General features: G+C 37.1%; 1 protein-coding gene across 1 annotated transcript in view; it reads right to left on the reverse strand.

Moving 5' to 3' along the window:
- Nucleotides 1-17,317, reverse strand: part of LOC139138075 (interleukin-12 receptor subunit beta-2-like) — a 277,102-nt gene that overhangs the window by 163,482 nt on the left and 96,303 nt on the right. The window lies entirely within an intron of this gene.

The following is a 17,317-nucleotide window of genomic DNA, read 5'->3' on the forward strand; positions in this document are numbered from 1 at the left end:
CTCGTAATTACGAGTTTTTGATTCTCGTAATTACGAGTTTTTGATTCTCGTAATTACGAGTTTTTAAATCTCGTAATTACGAGAATCAAAACTCGTAATTACGAGTTTTTGATTCTCGTAATTACGAGATTTTGGTTCTCCTAATTATGAGATTTTAATTCTCGACATCACCTTTCTTGTGATATTTCTGCTCAGCAAATAATATTTGCGTGGGCTCTTGGGGTTTTGTTTTATTTAACACTTCTGTTAGCGTCTATTTTTAGCCGACTTCTATCTCGTTTTGATGACACGTGATGAAAGAGAACGCAACACGCTTCAAAGGGACTTGTCCTACCATGCCGGCCATTTGATCACAACAACAGTGCGACATGTTCGAAGTCAGTCAACAATTACAAACATTTTAAGAAGAAGAAACTTCATTGAGCAGTTGTTTGAGTGTTACCAAACCGAAAGGTAAGATCTGCAATAGAACGGAATTACATGAGCATACTACATCGTCGACTGTTTCACTGCCGCCATTATCAGTGAATGTAGTGTTGTCAAGGTCACTCACAGCCACAGCTAAGCTAAGCTCGGATGGGAAGTTCTTGTCGGAAACTTGGTGTAGTTGGCCTGAATTTTCACTGAAATGTTCTTTCTAGATTGGTCAGTTTCCTGTTATTGATAAGAGACGCATGCCATCAAATGATCACCGATGTGCTAGCCAAGAATGCGCGGCGTAAGGGTGATTGACCTGTATGACCCCTACTTCAACAACAACCCACCATGCTGTATCAACAGCTCCATGTTTGCTGTGCGCTCACATCTAAGTTGATGCAGGGCGATCTGTTTGTCCCTATCATTTAATAAGTAATAGCAGGAATTAATTAAAAGAAGTCAAGTCAATTCCTGTTAAAGACCATTGTACATATTACCTACTAATTCTGCTTAATGTAGTTGCAAAATATTTTCATTGTACAGCTTGTCTTGCATTGTGCGTTCATGCGTGCAGTGTGCGTTGTATCGATGGGTTTGTTAATACATCACGTTGTGATGGAATTATGTTCTAAAATATCTTATTTTGCCATCAGTTTCAGATTGACCGGATAGTGATCCAAAATATGGATGGTGAACTTTGAGTAAATCACATGGAAACGTATTGCGATAGGCTAGACACCATTTAACAAACGCACGTGTTTGAGAATGCCAATGCCATTTGCAATCAATATTTGACAGTTTTCTTCTTGTAAGTTTGTAAGTCGTCAATTGTAGTTCAGTTTAATTTTATTTATTACATTTATGCTGTGAATAAATGCATTTTTTCAAATATGGTTGCGATGTATCAAACTTTTTGACATTTGGTGCAAGTGAGAACTGTGAATTTAATTTTGATTTGCTGATCCACTAAGTACAGAGTTTACAGATTACAAGTTGCCCTTAAATTGGCAAACTAAGCAACATCGTAAAATTGCTTAGACTAGTTTTAAGCACAGACTTCCTTAACACTATTGCAACGTTCTCATGGTAATGGCTATGCTATATCATGCCCCCAGACTGACCAAAGTCGTGTAATAATGTAGATCGAGGTAATAATGTAGCTGGAGGAAAACTACAATGTGTAGAGGCAAAGTCAGTACGCCATTTGAGTAGATAACGAGAATGAAGACACATGATTACGAGAATTAAAACCAGTAATTACGAGATTCAAAAATTCATAGTTACGAGAATTAAAACTCATAATTACGAGAATTAAAAACTCGTAATTACGAGAATTAAAAACTCGTAATTACGAGATTTAAAAACTCGTAATTACGAGAATCAAAAACTTGTAATTACGAGAATTAAAAACTCTTAATTACGAGAATCAAAAACTCTTAATTACGAGAATTAAAAACTCGTAATTACGAGATTTTAAAACTCGTAATTACGAGAATTAAAACTCGTAATTACGAGAATCAAAAACTCGTAATTACGAGAATTAAAAACTCGTAATTACGAGAATCAAAAACTCGTAATTACGAGATTTTAAAACTCGTAATTACGAGAATTAAAACTCGTAATTACGAGAATCAAAAACTCGTAATTACGAGAATTAAAAACTCGTAATTACGAGAATCAAAAACTCGTAATTACGAGAATCAAAAACTCGTAATTACGAGATTTAAAAAACTCGTAATTACGAGAATTAAAAACTCGTAATTACGAGAATTAAAAACTCGTAATTACGAGAATTATCTTGTCATGAGAATCTATAAATGAATACATGGTCAAAAACTACAGTCAAGTAATCGCAAATTTCTAAAAATCTCAAAATTATGAAGTTTTCAAATTGCCAGAATGTTTGCATATTATAATGATGATTTTGTAATTTCAATGTTTATGGAAGCATATGAAAATTTAACTATCACAGCGTTATTTCAACTCATCGTCTATTTTGAGATTTCCTTTTCACTTCTACTTGATAACATCTGTGATAAAAATAAACATATTTTCGCTTTTATTTGCCATTTTCAATCATTTCTTGGGTTCTTGAAATGAGTTGCACTTTAATTCGGTCATTCATCTTGATCATAATCAATGTTTGTGTACTATTCTGTTACATTAGGAAGAAGCAATGCAAAGACACGGATTGTTAAACTTTCTTTACTTTATCTGTATCCATACAAACTTTGATCGTGTAAATCTTTGTTAGCAAATAATACTAATCTGAAAGTTTGGAAATCTGTCCGACTTCCTCATTCACTGCTGTTTTGGATAATGTCTTTTTCACACATGAAGGGGTGTCAGAAGATGTCAGTTGTTCGTCATAATTTCTAGTGCAAACCCAACATGATGGCAACTGCCAATCTATGCTGGATGTAAAAAAAATAACATCACATCGGCAGGTATTCGGAGTTCGGGGATTATCTCCTGAGGCGGGGAGGGGGTGTTTATCAGGTTGTGAGACTCTAATAAAGGTGTTGACAGATGTGAAATATTTGCATAATGTCATACTATTGATATTTCACCCTAAAAAGAATGTTTATCCAGCCAGACAAAATCTACACGCTATTATGCTTGACTTTTGATCTAATGGATAACATACTGAATATCTACAATTGTAGCCATGTAACAGTCCAAAGTTCATTCATTTATTTATTCATCTACGAGTGTATTATAATTGCTTACTACACCTTATAAATCAAGATAATACCATATTGAAAACACCATATTGAAAACACCATATTCTCGTTGAACAATAACCAACAATATGTATGAGAAATAAAAGCTCAAAACTATATAAGGACTGAGTTATTAAGGATTGTCTGATAACTAAGAGAATCAGGGCTTATAGTGTCGAGAATCAAAAACTCGTAATTACGAGATTTTAATTCTCGTAATTACGAGAATTGAAAACTCGTAATTACGAGAATCAAAAACTCGTAATTACGAGAATCAAAAACTCGTAATTACGAGAATCAAAAACTCGTAATTACGAGATTTTTAATTTTTTTTCTTACAAAAAATGGCACGAATACGCTTCCGTAATAATGACAAGCCGAATACTCAAAATGTGTGTGAGTTCAAATGATAGGGACAGAGACGGCGGCTCTGTTTCTTCAAACTTCATAACTACAGCTACGTTGTACTACTTTTACAATAATATAGTGTATCAGTGGGAGGCTGAGTGACGACCAGTTCCAGCAGTGAGCGATGCACTCTGAGTAGTAGTATATATGCATACGCCTTGGTGCATTCATACGCTAAAGTAGCCCTTTTGGCGGGAAACAACAGAAGTGTGTTTGCCTTTGATTGGTTAGAGATGAATCGCGTCGGAAAGAATTAGAAACGTGTAGACACATGATAATAGGATTCAAAGGAACTGACAAGATGGCAATCTGTCTTTATTGTCGGCGATTTAAAAAGTATCTATCTCTACAAACATTTCTCTACAGAGCCATGGCATACTTTATAGCTAGAGAAGTTAACGCTTGAACGCAGTGACCTGGAGAACCTACCCGGTTGCAGTGTTGATCTTACCAGCACAACGAAGTGTTTTGATACAGAAGACTAGAGGACTGGTAAAGATCATGCCGAATAAAGGCAAATCATTGAAATATCATCTTTGAAAGCTTCATCATTTGGATCATATTGGCCACATGTTCGCTTCCCTTCAGTGCGAAAATACAATGGTAATCTTCTCCCCCCTCCCCCATATGCATGCCAAAAAGTTCCTGCACCTTCAGCAATGTCTAAAGTCGTTAAAAATAACGGACTCTTACCCAGTTCCTATATAAAAGAATTATTTTTAAATCAACGCAAAAGAGTTTTGCATGACTGACCGTAGTAAGTGCTTGTGGGACAACATAATGATATTACTAACGGCCTCTAAACACTTCTACAGCAATTACTTACAGTAACAAATGAACAAAGTACGGTTCATCCGGGCCCTTGGTCTTGCTACAGAAAATTAAACGTATTTGTTTACGGCGTGCTCTTACTCATGTGTTACATGAACCGCGCTGAAAATTGGCTATCCCATTCCATAGAATATATCTTTCTTTCGTGCTCAAATACTTGATGAGATTAAATGATAATTACCTTTAGCCAGATAAAATGCAAGGATGCAAATTGCAAGAAACAGATCAAACTTCGTCAAACGAATTCTCGCCATGTCACACAAAAGTTAGAGGCATGTTAGTTCGGGAGCCTGTCTCCATGGCATCCAGCCTGGTCTGATCAATAGTACTGACAGCAAAACTGCCGACGAAGTATATATTTAACAAGTTCACAATTCATGTTAGCCCAACCCACTATGAATGTCGCGATGAGGGCGCCGCTCCGCGTCCTTGGCTGCCACGTAACCAATGGAAGTCTCAGCTGATAGCTGCAGTGCAATGAGGTACATTCGGATCAGGACAAATAGGACTCTTTTAACTTAAAGACGACATTGAGTTTTCAAATTGATGTACAGAAGCGTGTTCTTCAAGCAGGTGGTCATGTACAATATCATAAACATTGAGGAAAAAGAGGATTAACAAAAATCCAAGTTTTCAATAAAAGACAACAAATACCAAAGCAGTAGTCCAAATTTGAGCAACCTAATTGGCATGGTGATATTGAATTAACTTTATAGGTATGCGCCATGCGTCGGTCGAACTTCACACATTGTCAGAAGAACCTCGTAAGTACTTTTGCTTGTAGCTATGTGTCAATTATAAGTTCTTCATTGTGACAGAGGTGTGCAGTTAGTGTGTTCAGCTTGCTTGTGGCCAGTTGCGGGTGCAATGACCGAAGGGATATTGGGCCCCGTTTCTTTGCATATACGCATGCAGGTGGCTTGAAATTCTCAAGGCGAGAGAACGCGATGAATGAAATCTGTTGCTGTCGTTGCCAATGTATTGTTCCATGCTAGAATAGGTACAGAAACTGTATGCTGCTCTTCCATGGAAATATCATGAATTCCTGGTCCCTCATTCATACTCCACACTGTAAAAATAGCGGACGCTAGACGCGTCTTTACGCGTTCAAAATGTACATGTCGGTGTTCAAATTTGAACGGCTAGTGTTCATATTGTTAACACCAGTGTTTATAATATTAACATTGATGTTCTAAATCTGAACACTATGTGTTAACAACGATCTCCTTCAAGTGTTCAAAAACTCTGCATCACAGAAATTTTACGATACTGTGAAACAATTGACAGTCTTTTGTGCTTTTTACTTTACAGTGGCTATATGAAATTTACTATTGCTTCACTGTCCGGTAAACGTACACGGATTTTGGTGTAACGAATTTCACACTAAGTCAAAAATATTTCCGGCCTACAATTGCTGAAAGCATGTTTTTTCTACAAAAGGAAGTATACAAAATAATTTTACACGTTTATTACGGGTTGAAAGTTCAAAAATTAGAAAAGAAATCAGAAAACCACCTGAACGTTTTAATTTTAACATCGGCGTGCAAGAGGCGTTCTACTTCTAAACACTTGGTGTTCAAGTTTGGTGCCTTGTCCTATCCCATGATGCATCAAAACGGAAGTTGCGACATTTTTCTTGTAAGCGCACCCTGAAGTCATGATCGTGCGAAGCAAGACCAGAAAGGGTAAGTTTCCTCTCCAAAATAGTAAAGGTATTAGATTTTTGAAGCATCTATATTATCGTCCTTTGAAATTAATTGTATTGTACCTTGAAATAGCTTAACTACGTGAGGAAACCTTTTTTTCTTTCATGGCTGCTATACCAACAATTAGCTGTGACTACGCAGTGGTACTTTAGGCCATAGCCTATCGATCGATCTCACTCGGGTCAAGAGTCATCAAACACATCTGTAGCGATAACCCTTGACCTGAGCGCGCTCGATACGCCTTGCATAGTCTGCTGCGTAATCACTGCTAACACATGTCTTTTAGTAGACACAATCGCATGTAAAACATCAGTTGAACATCGTAGAGTATACAATGTATTGTTTCAGCATATGGGAGTTTGGCTTTTTTATTTTAATCAGTTGATGAAAAGAAGCAGCAAATATTTTGTAACAGTATTGAAGAGAGGCACTGTATATGAAAGTCTCCCCTTTTCCTTAACCTAATCAGCCCCTTGTCTTTCATTTAAAGTTTCATCTCGCCATATTACCTATTGTTGCATTTTTTCAGGATGTAAAAAGTTGGATTTAACTGAAAATCGAAGAGTTGTTATAGAAGCTGGTGGTACAGATAACGAAGAAGATGAGTGTACAGGTAGCTGTCTGGAAACAAGCTTGAGAACCTCAGTTCATCTCTAATGTAGATTTAAACTTCCAAGGGTCAGTAACTGAATTTTGATAAATTTCTGTATTTTTGTTCTGAGCTAATCCAAGCTTTGGTAGCATGCTATGATCAACTAAATGTTGTCGGAGAATAAGCTTTCACAGACGTGTAGTCTCCCTTATTTAAATTAAAACTGAAAGCGACAGACCATTCAGAGTAAAAATGTCCACTCTGAATTACTGATTTTTCTGAAATTTTCACTCTGAATTTTCTGTCACTTTCTGCTTCAATTTTTCATCCCCCTTGCATCTGATGAAGGAGAATTCACGTCTTTGAAAGCTTATGCCCTTGTAACATTTAGTTGATCATAGCGTGCTACCAAACCGTAGATTATTTTGTATTGTAGCTCAACACGTCTCTCAACACTGGTTTTTAGCTTTGCTATCAGCTAAATAGGTGGATGTGCAGCAATGTCCTCAAATTTGTACATCCAAAGGTTTTTCTTCAAAACAGCCTGTACGAATCCTTTAATATTTGGATTACAGGTCCCAAGGGATTACCCTAATCAGATATGTTCAAATTGTGATGAAATATGCAAATTTATATTTTTGAGGCTAATTTTGCTATTCTTTGGCAAAAATCTTCTCCTACTTTTCTGCCGTCTTCAATATTTGGTAACATGTCCCTAAAAATGACCTTAGTCAAATTTGTGCTAGTTGTGATGAAATATTCAAATTTTTATATTTCATGGCAATTTTTGTCATTTTTTGGTCAAAAAATCTTTAAAAAATCTATTTCAAAACTGCTAATCGAATACTTTTAATATTTAGGACATAGATCTCTACTGATAGTCTTTTTCAGATTGTTCAAATTATGCAGAAATTTGCAACTTTGTTATTTTAAGACATTAAAGACATTTCAGACATTTTTAAGACATTAGGGATTTCCAGAATGTGATATATGCAAGTTATGATGAAATGTATATTTTTTCATTTTAAGGGTGATTTTTACCATTTTTGGTAAAAAAAATTTATAAAAATTAATAGCAGGGTACACTAGAATTTGAAAGGTCTTTATGAATATGTTTTAAATTTCTGAGAAGTATATTTTTGAAATGTCACCCATTTATTTCAGGGTTTATTTAAAGATATTACAAACAAACAAACCTTTTTGTTTATGAAGGACTTTGTTGGACAAGGAAATAGGTTTTACCCTGCCAAGGACCCACTTTCCCCACTTTCTGCATGTTGTGCCTTACTGTGACACTTTGACAACTTGACATGTTGTGTTTACTTTAGTGTGGACAACTATATACCATGTGCACCAGAGAAGCCTGACTAACTTCTTTTTTCTTCAAAATTTACAATTGTCTATACAAGAGGAAATGTCTGTAAATAACCATCTTACAAAATGGAGTATGCATTTCATACATATACTTTTCAACACGATAAGTATGCCAAATTTTGAGCTTTTTCAGATTATTTTTGTGCATTTTAAACAAGTATGAACATAAAACGTCATCCACAATATGGTGATTTTTATTGCTTATGTTTTTGATAGGAAGGTGTTAACATTGATGGTTTTTTCCTGTGACAAACTTTACATACAAAGTTGCAATGTTTATTTGCCCATTTTACAGTAAATTATTGTATTTTACTCTAGAAATGTTTCGTGTATTTTTAGAATAAAATAATTTTACTGGATATCAATGGTCTGTAATGTTATTTCAAGGCTTGAACACCCTGTGAACGCCCAAAATTAAAGGTGTTCAACAAGCGCGCATCATGTGTTCTAGCCTTTAACACACTTATCGTTGAACGGCGTCCATGTGTTCAAAAAGTGTTACAGCCCTTTGAACGCGTAAAAGCGTTCAATTTTTTGAACACATTTCCTGTGCAACGTGTGTTCAGATATGGAACACTATGGTGTTCAATATAAAGTCTGATGAACACGTAGCGTTCAAAATCTGCACACGCATGTTCAAAAATTGAACGTTGGTTGAACACGTTGTGTTAAATTTCTGAACGTCTAGAGGCGTTCAAAAAGTGTTACAAAAAGGCGTTTAATTGGTGTTCTATCCTTTAACACTTAACTTTACAGTGCACTTTTGTAGCCCTTCACTGACTGAGGTCTATGTATGTGTTCGGGCGTGGAGATGGATAGGGAAAGTGTGTATGTTAGTGCACGCCCGGACTGTGAATCAAGGCATTTCTCCTTGACATTACATCCATTGAACTATGGGCATTAAACTTATGTTAAAGGAAACACGAATGTCAATCTTTATCTAACTTTGTCTCAGTATGCATACTGCAAGACTTGCGTCTAGCCACAGGCTCTTAACACATTGCACGGATAATAATCGTACGAGTATTTCATATGTAGAATGTCTATACGACTGAATATCCAATAAAAGAATCATGGTACATGATATTAGTGTAGACCTAGGCCTACATGTTGACGAGCATTATATCGAGTGGCTATGGCTACCTGGCTTGGGCCCGGCGAATGCAATGCATAATCATCAATGTGAAGAATTTCTACATGACTTGATTATTCAATAAAAAGAATAACGGTACGTGATATTATTGTACATGTCGGCTAGCTTAACCGAGTGGCTGTAACTACTGGGCTAGGGCCCAAAGCACACTGCTGCACAGGAAGAAACCAAACAGAAGTAACTTAAAGGTATAATTTTAGGCAGAAGAGGCTACTCGATAGATTGTTTATGCAACCATTTGACCGTTGACCAGTTTTTATCACCGGAATCGCTCAGAGTGAATTTCGCTGATTTATGAAATCAGGTGGTGAAAAGCTTTCGTACCTTGGGTTTACTTCTGTGCAGCAGCGTTCATCGAGCCCAAGCCGGGCAGCTACAGCCACTCGGTTAAGTTAGCCGACATGTACAGTAATATCACGTACCGTTATTCTTTATTGAATAATCAAGTCATATAGACATTCTACACATTAAATATGATTACGCAGTGCATTCGCTGGGCCGAGCCGGGCAGTCATAGCCACTCGGCATAATGCTAGTCAACATGTAGACCTAGGCCTACACTAATATCATGTAACGTGATACTTTTATTGAAAATTAAGCCGTATAGACATTCTACATATTAAATACGATCATCCCAGCAATGTGCCAAGCGCCTGTGCGTCTAGCGACGTGTTCTATTTTTAATTTGGCATGCAAAGCAATAAACTGCCATTTGCCTTTAAAAACAACCCGCTGCCATTCAACATCGTACCACACTCCAACGTCGGCTTTAAACACTTTACTTATCATTATCTGTTCAAACGTGTCAGAATGTGACACCAATGTGAAGCCAACACATATTTGTGCTTAAAATGATAAATTTAGTGCATGCGATGTAGAAAAGTAATGGCGATTGTCTTTCCTGACCGCGGTGTAATGCTGTTATTACGAGATTCTTGGAGAAACTTGCAGCTGCTCGTCTAAATTCACTTCTCAATGTGCAAATACAGTCAAGCCAAAGAGTGTTCACATCAAACCATATGCCAAGCTCAATACAACTCATAGAAGACGGCGTGGGACCATATTGCGGTCGTCTCCGTTAAAGCAATTAACAGAGAATGTAACGTTAATGCGTTATAACTCGCCAGATGACTTTATTTAACACAATCACTGACGCGAACCAAACCTATGCTCCACTTTACTTCTGTAAGAAGTGAAACTTTATCAGCATGGGCCATCTGACGTGTTTGTACTGTTGTGAAATGATTACTGTTTATTGAAAGACTGTTTACAGATCTCTGTCTTCCTACCGACAAGTAAACATCACGATTATTTCGTCATTCCTCATGATTGACGATAGTTAGATTCTCTTCCGCATTTTCAAGATATGGGCTCCGCACCTTGTTGGCCAGTGACATATTTGCAATTTTCTTTTTCTCGCACCTTCTTTTCTTATTATTTTGCATGAGAGATGTGTACGTCGCTGCAAGAAGTGTCGTAAAACGTGTTAACTTTATCGACCATCCAAAATGAATGTCTCTTGGAATTTCAAGACAGCGTTTGAATAAAAGTCATGGCTTCGAATCAATTACCTGTAAAAATACGGAACTTCAACGTTCATCCAGTTGAGGTAGAACTGGCGATTGCAAGGTATGGCTAAAAACCGTTGTTACACATAAGTGTTGACGAGAAAAAGGAAAAAACATACGACATTGTGTATATATGACGACATTGTGGCCAAATACGACACTTTAGTTACTCAAATGATTAGCGACAGTATTCCCAACTTTCACTTATTACGGTCATTCATATACGGTATCACTTCATACAATTTAGACAATTTGGGGACAATCCTGACGGGTGTAGCATGCTAGCAGGGTACGCTTACCAATTCCTGACACCTGGTACCACGACTAACTATTAGTGGTTCAGGATGGTCCTTCTTAACTTTTGTATATCACGAACGTCCATGAACCTGGTAAAGCATTACCTTGAATGGAAATGATTATTGGACCAGTTTAATGTCATATTACATAGCCGTCGAAATTTCGCACATGCCGTAATGTTAAAAAAAAAGAAAACTGGCAAGACAGCCTTACACTTTGACTACCTGCAAGAAACTACTCCAAAAAATCATAGAAACTATCAATTATTCTGTGCTAGCTTGAGGTAATTTTACCTCTTCAACGCTGTTGTTGAGCTAAGGAGATCAGACAACATTGCTTTTAACATCTCTGAAAAAGTCATCTGTGCGAACTCCTACTACTCAAGTAAATATTTAGTGATCCCTGCCAGTTCCCGATATTTGTTATTTAAATTTATAATACAAGCAAATATCCACCCACTCGAAAGTGACAATAAATCCAGTGTGAGATAAACTGACAAATTCCAGTCTCGAAAGAAGAAGGAAGTGCAAGCAGTAGAATTGATAGCCATGTTGCGTGCGGTCGCTTAGCCAAGCAGTATCAACATAGTAGAGAAGGAAAAACATTCACTTCAGAAATTCTAGTTAATGTTATGTTGTGTTCACTGCAGTAAAACTTAACTCAGACATTAAATTTATGTTATCGATTGTTGAGAGCTGAACAGTTCTTATGATACCTGCAGAATAAGACACTAGGTTATGTGAAATTGGAAACCCGGGAGTGGATCATATCGTTTTATGCAGCACATCAAGGAGCCCTTCAAATTCACGAAAACGTTTCATAATACAGAGTAATTCTCGCACGTTTTTCTTCTCTGAAATCATTCCATTATAGTCTGAATACAATAAAATGGCGGGATTTCTTCCCTGGGTGGGTAGTTCTGGTGTAATGGTGTTAGATAGATTTGTCGTAGAAGCTATTGAAGCCCAGCTTAGCGATTTTCCAATTGATTTGAAAGAATTGTGTGCTATGTACGATAGTGAAGTTGTATGGGAGAGTCAATGTACTTTACAGCGCGTGGAAGGGTCGCAGTGAGAAAATGTTAACAGCTCAGCTAACTTAATTTTTCTGCGGAGTAGTTGTGTCGCTGATGTCTTGGCTTTGTGAATTGGCAACCGTAGGATATGAACTCTAATCTGATCTAGAATTTACTAAAATTGCTGGCCTTGGCTAAAGTGAGGCAAGACCAAGAGTGTTTTCAATTGTGTTATTCTTGGCATGGGTGAGGGACTTTTAGTTCAATCTCTTTGCCTTTTCCTTATCCAGGATAAGCTTGTGCCTAGATCTGTCTTGCTGAAAATTTGCATACCCCCTACTTCGCTAAAATTAGTGGAAGTGGAGGACTGAGAGTGCCATTTTTCTGAGAAACTGCATTCATGTGGAACTGTAAAGTGTTGCATGAAAATACAAGTTAGATTCTGTACAAAACACAGCAATGGTTGGATATACCGACCTAAGAGAACTGTCACAGTAGATAAAAAGTGAATGTCGTTGCATCTGCGAAATCATGGGAGTAAAGTGGTTTAACAGAGCGCAATACTCAAGACATTTGGAAACAGCACAAAATAGCTACAGTGGCATATTAGAGCAAGAGATACACGTATAACTCGATAAAAGTCGTGATGATACCGTAGTCAATTGATTGGTTTGCTTTGAAGCATTGGCATTACGCGAAGTAGACATATTGTATAAATTGAGGTGTTGTCAATACTGTCAGGTGTAATTATTAGCTGAGCAGTAATTCATGTCGATCACAGTGAAATCAATTCTGCCAAAGTTGAAACATTGTCTTACAGCAGGTCAGTGTAGTCAAAACAACTACACCTAAAAGGAAGTGATAAGACTTGAACAGTGCTTGGAAATATGTGGACGATGGTGTTGTTTAGACTATGTCTGACCTCCTGCTAGACAACAATTCAACTTTCGCAGAGTTTATTTTTGTATGATTGACTCATGATACCGCTTAGCTGTTAATTGCACCCGACAGTGTTAGCAACACCTCGATTTAGACAATATGTCAAGTTCGTCAAATGCCAATGCTTCAAAGCAAACCACTTTAACAGCAGAAACATATTAAGAACTGTTTGCGCCCTTCGAGAAACAGTTAGACGTCTCAGATCATGCTCTTTGACAAAACCTTTTCCGCACACATAAATTGTAGACATACATGTTCTGTGACCTAGCTGTGACATCCTAATAACCTCAGCTATATCGCCACGTTAAACGGATAGTTTACTTCAAGGCATACTAGTAATACTATTTCTGACACATATCCCTGTGAACAGGTAAGGAAAACTCTCAATACAGACAGTATAACGGAAAAATAAACTGCTTTTGTGCGAATTCAGAAACTTTCCCTATAAAGGCCGGATTATCGTAAATCTATGCAAATGTAAAAAAAAAACGCTACTGGTCGGACAAGCCGTGTTTGGTCCATAATACCCTAATTTACTTTACCACGTTTCAGGCGTTCATTGTCATTTAATCTTGCATATATGGGTCGCACGCAAGTAGAAATCAGATATAATCGATAACTATTGTTATGCAAATAACGTGCACGAACAGAGTACGCGCGAAATTAGAATATTTTATCGGTGACTGACCCGAGGACTGCCATTTACATAGCTCAATAAACAAAGTTATTTCCGCTGAAACAAGTAGAATCATAGAAGAATATTCCAGGTAAGTAACTAAATTTTGACTTCGGCTTTATTTTAATAGTTTTATGATCGAATTTTTAGAAAAATTTCAACGAAAAATCCACATAGTAAGATTGCCTACTGTGCGGTAAAAACAGGCTACGCGCTACGATTTCCCGCCGTATGCATTTTACCGCGGTCATTATGCAGAACTTCAGAAAGACCGCGATTTTTTACTCAAACGTTAATTAAACTTTTAATACATTCTTTAACAAACGAATTGTATCACCTTTGGAAGGTTTTCTGCCGTCTTCCGATTGAAAAGTAAATGGGTTTCGTTATTGACATGGTGGATTTACGGCGAGAGGGACTATAATGTTCGCGGCGTCAACCCTGACCTTCCAAGAAGATTATGTCAATATAAAACAATTGTCGGGAGCAAAAAAGCAAACCTATCTGATAATTAGGCACTTTACACCGAAATTAACCGAGGTTTTGCCCGGAAGTTTTGACGGCACTGCGATTCCTGAATGATTTGACCTGTTGTTTGTTTACGGGTCAGTACAATGACCTCAACCCATGACCTCAATATGGCGTCGATCACAATGGATCTTGTTCACGTTCGTTGCCTACAGCAATGGAAAATCTGGATCCTTCAACCAGTCTGGCGTCGTCACAGGCATCCAGTCAAGATCCAGAGTATGTTCCTGAAGAGTGTGACTCACCTGATCGCGTTGGTACCTATTTCCAAGGAGTTTCTCGTTCGAGTCACACCCTTCGGCCTGACCTTACCCGTCAGTTGACCCGACGTGACTGCGAGTTCGATTCACACTCCAAACATTGGCGGCGCTCTCACTTCCGTTTCACTTCTGCTCCCGCTTTCACCACTGCCACCGGTGACAAAAATGTGGTGATTTACCACATTTTTACGAAGTTCTCTTGATTGCAAATTTCAACAATGTCATGCTCTGTATGGCTATATTTAATTTCAAAGTCAAAGAATAAAGTATAAAACGATGTCTTTATGTTGGTTTTTGTCGCATATTTGCGAAAATCGTTGGACCTACTTTTCGCGGGTGAATGTGTCTGATACAATAACGTGAGTGAAGGGTGGCACCGAAGCAGACAACACTTACGGCACTTTCATTTTTTAACTTACTGCATGATAACACACTTTGGAAAGTGAGCAGGTACAATGAAACATGACTACATCTTGAAAACTGCTGCCAGATAATGGCCAGCATTGAAATGAACTTTACGAGTGATAACATAAAAAATTATTCTCATATAAACTTTCAAAACTAGCAGCACTCACTGATGAGGAAAAAAACTTTTGTGTCTTTTGTGTAAATACATTTTGAATGGCTGTATTTGAATTTTATTTCATTTTATTTAAATTTCTATCATCACTTTACTAAATAGCAAAAATGAAAGTCTCTATCACATGATACTCTCACATTGCCTCTGACACTCATTTAATTACTGGTAAATAATCCTTGATATTTTGCGGCAAAACAATACATTAGACATATGGACATAGGTTTATTGCTTAAATATCACTTTCATTTCTTTTCAGTGCATCTGAACGACACGCTTTCAAAAACTTGTGGCACGCCATTCTTTTATCGCCGTACACAATATGGCCAAATGATTATTTCAATTATCTTCAAGTTGTTTTAACTGGATGAATACGTATATCATTTGATCCAAACATGTTATTTAAAGGAATATAGTCGTCGCATGGGACTCACACGACCAATGTGAACATCCAAGATACGATGGTGATTGATGAAAGTTATTCACATCTGTCATAATCTACATCGTATAATTTAATGTTACAGCTATGATTATGAGGTGCACATAGATATCGTGCATGAAATACATTGTTTGTAAACAAGAAACTCGCACAGGCACAGTTACGAATACTGGTTCCTTATGTATTCGGTATTTCGGTATTTCTGTTTTCAGTCAAATACTAGATTTATCTATTGCTAGATTGTCGCATTCGATTTGGTGGGAATTTGGCCGAGGGGCGCAGAGGGCTATAAGTGATTTGCTGACATAGTGGCAACATGTAAGAATGCAAAAAAATGTCGACAAATGTCAAAGTGTTGCAACGGGGATTCATACAATCTTATGTAACTAGAGCCTTCTTGATGGCGGCATCTTATTTCGTTCGAATTCGGTCGTCATTTGCAGTTTCTCTGTGGATGGTTTTACTTCAAGCTATTTTCAAGTGTCGACCATGTAAAACTTAGTTTGGAAAAGGAAATTTGACGACGACTTTGAAATTTGTGATGTAAACTTGCTCAGGATAATATTTCATTAGTCATAAAATGAGGGCTACTAATTTTGTTTGCTCGAGAAATATGCCATGCGTCGCTTGCCATTTTTTCCCTTCCCTCTAACTCTGAGCCTACATTGACCATTTTGCAATCACCCTTGCTCGTAAAAGTAACACAGTCTTGAGGGAACGACAGCGTGTCGATTGAGGCAAATGACATGGTAGCAGAGATGCTACGACTTGCACAAGAGGAAATAGCAAATTTCAGTGACGGCACAGTACTTTATAGGCGTATGGCTGTCGTCATCGGAATGTGATGTGGTTGACATGTGTACGATTTGTTGAGTATAAAAGGAGGGTTTCCAATACGAAAATAATGATGACAACATCATTAATCTTTATCAACTTAGGAGCCTTCAGTGCCGCAGTTATCATTATTACAATAATGGGGATTGGTCCAATTGCGATATATGAGAAACTTAAAGTTAGAATTAAATATTCCTCAATGCAACATGTGATAGAAAATCACATTTCCCAGATTACTTTAAATATAAATTATTAGGTTAATGTTCCAAAACCGAATGGCCGCCAAAATCAAGATTGTCCCACATATGTAAATCGTCATGCGAGATATATCAATACATCAGTAATTCAGGGATTGACCGAAAATGCAAGTGTGAAAATCAAATAGGACATTAGCTTATTGCCGAAAAACCAATATGTCAATTTACCGATTTCAACTAGATAGGCCTATATCGCTTTCCCGCAAAATATCACGAATTACGAATATTCCTATTTCTCATCTTTTCATCCATCCCTGTTGGATGTGGTCTCAAGTTACAAGACAATAAGATGAAAATGATACAGAAAAGAGAACAACAATTACGTCTGCTGCCAGATTACGTCAGATGATAGAAAACTCAGTTCTTCCATTGTAATTTTCATGAAACTTGGCACACACTAACCAGTCAAAACAGATCAGATTTCATTATGCTAGATATTCAGATACACCCCAGGCAAAGGTTTCAAAAGTTACGTGAAAATAGGCTTACTCGGCATTGTTTTACGTTATTGACAAAATTAGGGACCTTAATTATATTTTTAAAACTAGAGCGGTGACCTAATTTTTACCTTGAAAATCCGCGTTCTAAAATGACATATTCACTTTACTTATTGTACATTCTCAAAAACAAATATACATATGTATACATATTTTCTTGCCATTTCAAAGTTGCTGTCTTCAACTTCACCAACCTAAAGTATTCCACGTTCTCTGATGTCAAATT

This window comes from Ptychodera flava, chromosome 8 (assembly GCF_041260155.1).
Source record: "Ptychodera flava strain L36383 chromosome 8, AS_Pfla_20210202, whole genome shotgun sequence".
Lineage (NCBI taxonomy): Eukaryota > Metazoa > Hemichordata > Enteropneusta > Ptychoderidae > Ptychodera > Ptychodera flava.